Raw genomic sequence first — 9,045 nt, 5'->3', positions numbered from 1 at the left:
AATTGTGTTTGTTTGGGTTGGGTTTGTTGTTGTTTTGTTATTTTGTATTGCTGGAAACAATATCAGTAGCCTGAGTATGTTGTCACAGAAAGTGCTGGTACTTTGTTACTAACTCATTTTTTTGCTTCATTTCCCACCATTTATTGTGTTTGTCAGCTTTTCTGTTCAGACAATTTACTTTGGGTTTGTGAGATTGACATAGCTGGAACACACAGCCTAATAGTGTTTGCAGGTGGTCAGAGATGTGCTAACAATGTTCCAGTGTCATGATTACTGGTCTTATTATTTGAAAACAAAAAGAACTGAGAGATTACTCAATAAAATTCTGCATAACAAACATTTGTTCATAAAACTAGGCATGGTTCAGATGAGTGATGAATGCTTCCCTTTCCATTGCTGCTCCACTGGAGAATTATGGAAGCAGATTGTTATCCTGGAAAGAGCTTTGCATGAATTGAAGATTTTCTGCCCCTGGGGCTTGAAAGATGTCAAGTGTCATGTCCAATTCTCCTACTGGTTAGCAGTTAACAGAATTGGTGGGGAAAACTGACTCTGCTTGGAATGAAAGGAAAAGAAATTAATGTTTTGTATGCTGTTACACGGTTTTTGTGAGTTACTTCCTTCTTAAATGCAAAACCAAACCAACCAATCAAAAAAAGAATGTAGGGGAAAAGAGTGTCTCCTTTTTAATTTTGTTCCACTGAACAAGTAGAAAAAAATGTAATAAGAAAAATAAAATAGGAGAATGTTGGGAAATTGGAAATGAGTAAGGTATGAAAAGGAATGTTTTTCTTTTTCAAAGAACAAAAATATGCATCAAAAGGAGTTTGCTTGGTTTTCTTTGATAAGAAGAACAAAAGTATGAAAAGACTTTTCAGTCAGCTCCATCCATTTCTGCCAATGAGTCTACATGGAAGAAAGCTGTGATTCCCTAAAGGGAAATTCCTGAAAGGACATTGAGCCTTTCTTGAAATATAGCAAGGGGTTTGAGAGAAAAACATATTGTAGCTGTCTGTAGAGTTGTAGTTCTTCTACAGTATTAAAATATATTTTGAAACGTTGAAAGGAGTGTAGTGTATTGTATGGATTGTATGACAGCTGTGTGCCAGTAGCGTGTGTGCCTGATTCTTTATTTTGAATGACTGTATAAATATAATAATAAATCATTATTCTTCCCTAAGTTGTTAGTCATGCGACAGAAGTATGGCATTTTATTATTCACTTTAATTTCCTTGGAAACTGTAGGAATATTGATAATTATTACTTTATTGAGTGACTGCTGTTGGGGTGATGTAGAAAATATACTTGCCCAAATATTTTTTAGTGTTTCATACAAGTGGGAGGATATGTTGTATTGCTTCAAATCCATTTTCCTGTCAGAACTGAGAACTGCAACCACTGCATTTCTGACAAGCAACCCGTTTGTTTGAATTTCTAGATGTCATTCACATCTTTAATTCCAGGATCCCAAGCTAGTAATGATATTCTGGAATGGTGAGTCATAACAAAATGGTTTTACCCAGCATTTAAGTATGTATTTAATTTTAAACATAAATATTGTGGTAATTGAGATATGTATTTGTGAGATAGGATCGTTGGTGATATCAAACACAGGATCCCTCTGTCTTCTTAACTGCAGGCAATCAATCTATTGAAGCACCAACTTTCCTAAATGTCCCTTCACATTAAACAGAAGGAAAGATTCTCAGTCACATGGCAGCTGAGTTTCTGAAATATTTTTCTCACCGTTCCATGACTAAGAGGAGATTTAGAATCTCTTTAAATTAAGCACATGAGCTTGGTGAGTGTTTGGGGCTGTTCAGTGTGGAGAAGAGAAGGCTCCAGGGAGAACTTAGAGCAGCCTCACAGTGTTTAAATGGGGCCTACAAGAGCTGGAGAGGGGGTTTCTACAAGTGCATGCAATGAAAGGACGGGGTGGTGGCTATAAACTGAAAGAGGGCCGCTTTAGAGCAGATTTTGGGATGAAATTCTTTACTGTGAGGGTGTTGAGGCACTGTAACCGGTTGCCCAGAGAAACCTGTGGATTCCCCATATCCCTGGGAGTGTTTGAGGCCAGGCTGAATGAGATTTTGCACAACCTGGTCTAGTGGAAGGTGTCCCTGCCCATGGCAGGGGGGATGGAACTGGATGGTCTTTAAGGTCTCTCCCAAGCTAAACCACGTTTCTGTGATGTTTCCGGGCTCAGCACTTGTTTTAACTTCCTCAGTCCCTAGGCTTCATTTGTGCCTTCCATTTCCACGTACATTATATTATCGTGCGGAACAGAGTACTTTTCCTTTAAAATTATTTGTGAGTTTGATCTACGACAATATTTAAAAAACAAAAGATACCTTGTCTTGTAGCAGCTGCCTCAGCACGTGCTCTTGGCGATCCGTGCGACTTAAATGCATTTAGTTTTAGATATATTTCCCGAGGGCAGTGAGCAGGGCGGGAGGCGCTCCTGGTGCTTGCGGGATGCCGCTCAGCAGCTCAAGCTCGGCCGTGCCAGCGGCAGGCGGCGCTCCAGGATTTCCAGAGCCGCGGCCGCCGAGCGCCGCTCCCGCGGGGACCGGGGGCTGCTGCCCGACCGAAGGAAACGCCTAACGCTGGGGTTTTCTCCAAAGCCAACACCGTCAGACGGTGTTTCCCTCATCTGTCCAAGCACGGCGTGAATGTCGCCCCTTCCTCCGCGTTGGATTCTAAGGCGGGGACGACAGTAATTTGGGGATGTTTAATGTTGCGTGTTCACTCTGGTCTGTGTAACCTTCCCCGGGAGAAACGCGGTGCAATTGCACTGGAGAATTGTATGTGTAGATAAATACCTTATCGTACTTCCTCCCGTGCTATACTTCTGTATAAGTAACCATGGTGTTGGTTGTAGTAGATATATGACTGGATTTCAACATACAGATTTAAGCAGATAGGAGATTTTCAGTCAAGTCCAATAAGTATCAAACTAACACACAAATGTCCAGAATATTTTTGTCTGTTAGGATTAGCACAGCTACTCTCTGCAGCAGGCTTTGTTCATAGCTCAGAGATCTTCAGAAAGCATCACATTTTGTCATTGATGCAAACGACAATGCAAGTTATATAAAAATCTGTAGATACATAGTTTAATACCTATGAAATATATAAATTATGGGAAAAGTTATTATTCCTTTAGTGGTAGGGTTTTGACATATATAGCAGCCACAGTGAATGGTAATTAAAATGGGAAAAAGGAAAATGGTGGAGAAGATTCTTCAAAAGCAACTGCAGGTTTTATGGTAGTATTGCAATAATAATTTACAATAACCTAATAGGTGTGGAAAAGATTCATTAGTGAGTACATGTATCAAGGAAATACTTACATCTTCAGTGTTAATATACAGGGTTTGAGCAATCAAAAGACAAAAAAGAAGTGTTTTCTTTCTTTTGTGTTTTTGTTTTTGTTTGGTTGGTTTTTTTTGTTTTATTTTGTTGTCATTTAAGCATTAATAATGTAAAATACTCTTAGACTAAAATGATGGGAAAAGTACTTAAAAAATTGCTATTTCTATTTTTTTAGTGATGTGACTGGTAAACATATTTTGAATTAAGCATTTGACTGTGTAATGTTAAACATGGTGTTTTCCATATTGAATCATTCACTCTGTTGCTTGAACAGACATTGGTAATGTGTTTTCTTTTTGATTCTCATATTTTCTCAATGCTAAGCTTATTTCATAGTAAAATATACTCCAATTTGCACAGTAATAAGTTCACTCTAAACACCTGGCCCCAGGAACTATTGCAGAGCATGGGATCAGAACTGGGGAATGTCACATCTCCAGCTCTTGAAATTGAACTATATTAAAACCTATCAGTCTTTCTCTGTAAGAAAGCAAAATGAAACCAAAACAAATTGAGCTGAAAATCAATGAAATTTTTCCAGTATTAAACTAATCTTAAGAGTGTACAATCTTTTATCTCTCAAATCCTCATCTCATAGTCCTTGTTCCAACAAACACCCAGACTCTAAGCCAGAAGATATCTTTCTGTAAGGTTGTAGAAAGATGGGGGAAGAAAATCCATCTGTTTAACAGGAGTTGTTTTTTTTTTTTAACAAAAAAGGTTTTTAAATACTGGAGATTTAACCTGCTTTCAATTCTTTTTTCTTTTTCTGGGACCACTTGAATTACTTTTAAGAGGTCTGGTATTTGAAATTATAGGCTACCACTATTTTCTAAAACTAAAAGCCATTAAAATTCCTCACCACGTAACAAGGTATGTGGTCACTCATAGGCAGGAGACATTACAAGCAAAGCAATATGTCTTAATATTACTTCATCCATAATATTCCAGTGATTCATACTCTAACTTTGTTAAAGGGATCCTGAATTTAACTTCTGCTTTTAAAGAAGTGAATAGAAAGCAACAGCACAATTGATATGACACTTTTGTCTAATGACAGAAGAATTGAACCAACATCATAATACTAAACTTTTGTATTACATTTCCTGATGAATGTAGGGAAAAAAATCAAGTCCTAGTCCTGACGTTGTCAGGTTGCCTGATATTTTATTTTTTTTTTTAAGGTTGGTGAAAATTCTAAAATTTCAGCTGAAGGAGCAAACACAGCCGTAAGTGCATTTAGACAGAGTTTGAATCTACCCTTAGGGTTGAACAGGAATCATGCTTTGCTTGCAAAAGCATATCCTCTCCAGTGCCATCCAACAAAGCAAAACATTGCCAGCAAATCACTGTGGCCCTTGCAAAGAAGTCTCCGTGTTAGCAGGAGCTCTTGCCGCCGGCAGTGCTGCAGAAAGTGATGATAGTGACACACAAGTTGCTGACAGGCTGACACTGTGTATTAGTCTGTGGACAAATGGTTCATGGTCAGACCACTGTGCAAGTCACTCGAGCCACATTTCATCCTGTGTTCAATGTGTGGGCTCGTACATCGAAGTGGAGTTGTCTAATTAAGGGTTGTTTACCTGCCTACTGTTTTCTTAGGGCTGTTGAAATTTAAGATGCTTTCTTAAGTACAACTGATTAGGTTAAATGGAAACTATTCTCTTGGAACTAGGAAAATTATGCCTTTCACTAATTTTTGCTGTTAAGTGCCTGTCATCTTTAACTGTAATCTTAAACTCCCAAAGTGATGGTAAATTTTAGTTCTTCCTTTTTTCTGTAAACTCTTAATTCCTGACATCCTGACATCTATCCTGCTATGGTCTCAGGATGAAGACTTGTCTTTACAAGTTTTCTCTCTCAAACTATTCTTGTACTTTCACTCTGCTTTCTCACCTGGAAGCACAAATTTACCAACTTAATAGGGACTTCTTCTTTCCTGGAGCTTGTCTTGCATCACAGTCCTTCATATGGTCTTTGGCAAGTATTCTAAAGCCTGTCTTCCCTACTTACTGTGGCTTTTGGACAAAACATGATAACAATGAATAAAATATGTTGAAATTTTGTGCTTAAACTGGTTTCTTAAAATGAAGCAATTGAGCTCATGCTTTTGTGGAGATTGCTGGAGTGACCAATGCCTCTGTCTTGAGGGTGAACTGTAGGACATATGTATGACATTGATCTTTCTTTGTGAAAAATGTGTCTGTTTTGTCTAGTGTATATTTTGTATGTGTTTTCAAAGACAATAGAAAGTGAATAAGTCAGGCATCTGTGCCTAAGAAACTGAGGGAGAAAATGATTATTTTTCAAAATAAATTTGGTTAGTTTCCCCATAGAAAAAATACCAAAAACATAAAGAAACCTCAGAAACTCAGTGAAAGCTGCTGGATTTCTTTGGTTGTTTGTTTGGTTGTTTGTTTCATCTCCATCAAAATGCTTTTAAGCAACATTTGCTGTTGAGATCTCTGCATGTCACTTCCTTTAGGTTTTAACTACCCAGGCACATCAAGCAGCATCAACAGATGCAGTGGACTGAAATTAGTATTAATTCACAGGTGTAAATATTCTAAATGTTGAGACTAATAAGAAGCTGTTTCCATTTTAATTTTTTAATGCTCGTTCTGTTTTACATGTGGCTGCTGCAATGCTATTTTATTCATTATTTTCCAGTTAACTTTTTCCAATTTTCTTTTAGAAATCCACAGTAAATAAAACTATGGGCTAGCTGCAATACTTAATTCTGTGTCCAGCCACTTCTTATTTTATTGTATTCACCTTGTTTACTTTCATTGTTCTTCAGAACAAATACTTTAATTCAAATATAACATCTTTTTGTACTTCAATGACTCATTCACTAGAGTGAATACTAGATAAGTTGAAATTGTCAGGACGACTGTATGACTTCTGTATTGCTAAAGAAAAGACAAAGGTGATCCTTATATATCTTTGTACTTTTAAATGAGAAGCAAAGCTATATTTTCTATTCCTACTCATTGCTTTACAGAATGAAGAAAAATAGTTTTATTGACCTACATGTCTAAGCTTGATGTGTGTCTAAGAGGTGAAAAAAATTTTAAAGTAAATAGAGAAGTTTTGCTACTTCAAGTTTATGAAGGTATTGTGGGTTCATGTTCTAGTTACTCAATTTTCCATAAATATGGAATTTTAGAACAAAAAATAACAACATAAAGAAATCAGAAATTTTCAGCCTGGATAATAGAAATTATGGCACAATTCTGCTGTTTTACACCAATCTTACCGAGTCTTCACTAAGCCCTCATATTCCCCTGCAATCTGTTTTATTCTTTGTGCCAGGTATGTGTGCTTTAATTGCACTGGGATGGTGTTTTAGTTTGGATAGCCTGGCCTCAGCCTGAAAGGGAAAATGGTAATGTCTTTCACACGGGCAGAGTCACAGCTGCTTGTATTAAATGTAAATAACACTCGGATGAGAAGATGAAAACAAGCTCCTGGTCTTATACATGGAGGGGAGAGGGTGGTGAATTCTCCCTCTCTGTAGTATGGCAGAGTTAAGTTTCTGCTTTCCCTTGGTCTGATGATTTTGCCTTTTTGTGGTGGGGTCCCAGCTAATGCTGCAAAGCTTTCAGGTAAGATGGAATGAAAAGAGGTATGTGATGGTTTTTGTTAATTCTTGTGGTATCGATGTGGTTTATCTGCTTTTGTTCAAGCTGTAGTCCTAGAGGTAAATGGAAGTTTTACTTCTGACTTTTTTTTGTTAAATAAAAGCCTTTCAAAATCTTACAGCCTTAAAGAAAAATTTGAAAATACAATATGCTATATGGACACTTTATTGTAGAGCTATTTTCCTAAGATGAATAATGATGTTTTTATAAAATATGCTATGAAATATTTCAAATCAACACACAGGATTACAGAATATTCTGAGTTAGAAGGGTCTCAAAATCAGGCAAGCAACCCTTGAAATTGGCATATAGAATTGAGGCAGAGGCCTGGAACTTCAGGTTTAAGTATACATATTTCCTTGTTTTTCCTGTCCCACTGGGACCCAAGAGGTTTCCTTAACAAATGTCAAAACAGACTTAATCAAAATTTATTTTCATTCATTCTCCTAAGCTGTTTTGTTTGTTTACTGTCAGTGTTTCTGAAACTCTCAGCCGCCTATTCTCTGCAACCTCACACCATAAGTGGCACTACAAAATGCTGCCTTCTGGATTTCAGAGGGCCTTCAGAATTGCTGAGCTACAAGTCCTCTGCACTTCAATGCTGTCCAAGTCAAGAATTTGGAAGTGCCTCCAGTGATACTGGTCATAAACAGGTTGTAAACTATATTAAGCTAAACTATTTAAGGAAGTTGTCAAAAATATGCAATCAGGACTAATTCTTAAATCTAACTAAAACCAAAATCATTATAAAAGTGGTGCAAATGCAGATTATGTCTTGATTGGTGCAAAACCAGACAGTGCTGCTGTCCTCAGTGGTGTCCTGGATGAGGAGTTCAGCAGTAGAGAACAATGACAGTTTATGATTTTCAGCATGATCCTGGGAGATGAGGATGCCATGCATCCTCATGCATGGCAACTCATTATTTAGTACATCTGAGCCCATATGTTTAGGAGATTTGAGCGCTGGGTATTCAGTTTAAGAAAAGGGACTATAATTCTTTAACTGAATGGCTGCCCTGGCTTTTTATAAACTGCTGAAAACATTCATATCAGGAAAACAGTGAATCTGTTATGAATAAATGTAAAATGAACAGAAGGTGCTCAGACTTTTTTAGCTAGTAATGATGAGAAATCAGTAAACACATGAATAAGGTGATTGCAGAGCATCCTGTAGGTGAGCTTACAGAAATCCAGCTGACATATTCCTGAAATGTTCCTTGCTTATTTTAATTTTGTCCTGTAACGCCAGGTATTTCTCAATGAGGGTAAATGTTTTAGTTAATGTCACTAATGGCCTTGGGTTTTAAATCCACATGTATGTAATATTTTCCCTCTTTCTATCTAAAGGGAGAAAAAAAAAGCATGAATATTGGCCTTCTCTAGGTAAGAAAACTACAGAGGCATTATTTTTTGTGCCCCCTTCCCCTAAAGGAGGGGGGTGTAAAGAATGAAATTGATTCCAAATACTCTGTCTGAAATGCTGCACCTGTTCTTACAACACGCTTCCTAAAATGAACTGTTATAGCTATATCTTTTGTATATAGTTCTTTCTCAGAAGAAAAAGATTGAGTCCTTTTGTTTAATTCTGTTCTCAAGGTTTTTGCTTTTACCACAGGTTTTTTGATGCTTCAGAGAGAAAATGATGTCACACTGCTGTGATAGAACGTGTGATTTGACAGTCCTTCCTTTGTGCCCCATGAGGCAGAAGAGAACAGAATGAAAGTGCTTATTCCCGTTTCATTGCACATAGGTGCAGAGGACAGGCAGGCAGACATCGCTTCATGCAGAGCAATCTGCTGCACCTTGCCCATCAAGGAACAATCTCTGTATCCTTCTTGCAGGTTCTACGGGTGTTACTTATGCACAATGGCTCCTAAACTTCCTGACTATACCCAATTCAACGCCTAGGGGCTGACCCTTATGTTTCAAAAATATTTCCTGCATGAATGACAATGTGAAGAGAACATTGTGACTGCTTTATTTTTCCCTAGCACTGACATATACTTAAGTCCATTAGAAAATTAAC

At 37.5% G+C, this 9,045-nt stretch overlaps 1 long non-coding RNA gene across 1 annotated transcript; it reads left to right on the top strand.

Annotated features, from left to right (window-relative positions):
* The first annotated feature begins 6,884 nt into the window (after positions 1–6,884).
* On the top strand, positions 6,885–7,673 carry LOC117245432. Its single transcript, XR_004500128.1, has 2 exons — positions 6,885–6,983; positions 7,494–7,673. It is a non-coding gene; the product is annotated as an uncharacterized LOC117245432 (long non-coding RNA).
* The last annotated feature ends 1,372 nt before the right edge of the window (positions 7,674–9,045 follow it).

The sequence above is a fragment of the Parus major genome, chromosome 2 (genome assembly GCF_001522545.3).
Source record: "Parus major isolate Abel chromosome 2, Parus_major1.1, whole genome shotgun sequence".
In the NCBI taxonomy this organism is placed as follows: domain Eukaryota; kingdom Metazoa; phylum Chordata; class Aves; order Passeriformes; family Paridae; genus Parus; species Parus major.
This window is presented reverse-complemented; position numbering and strand designations above follow the sequence as displayed.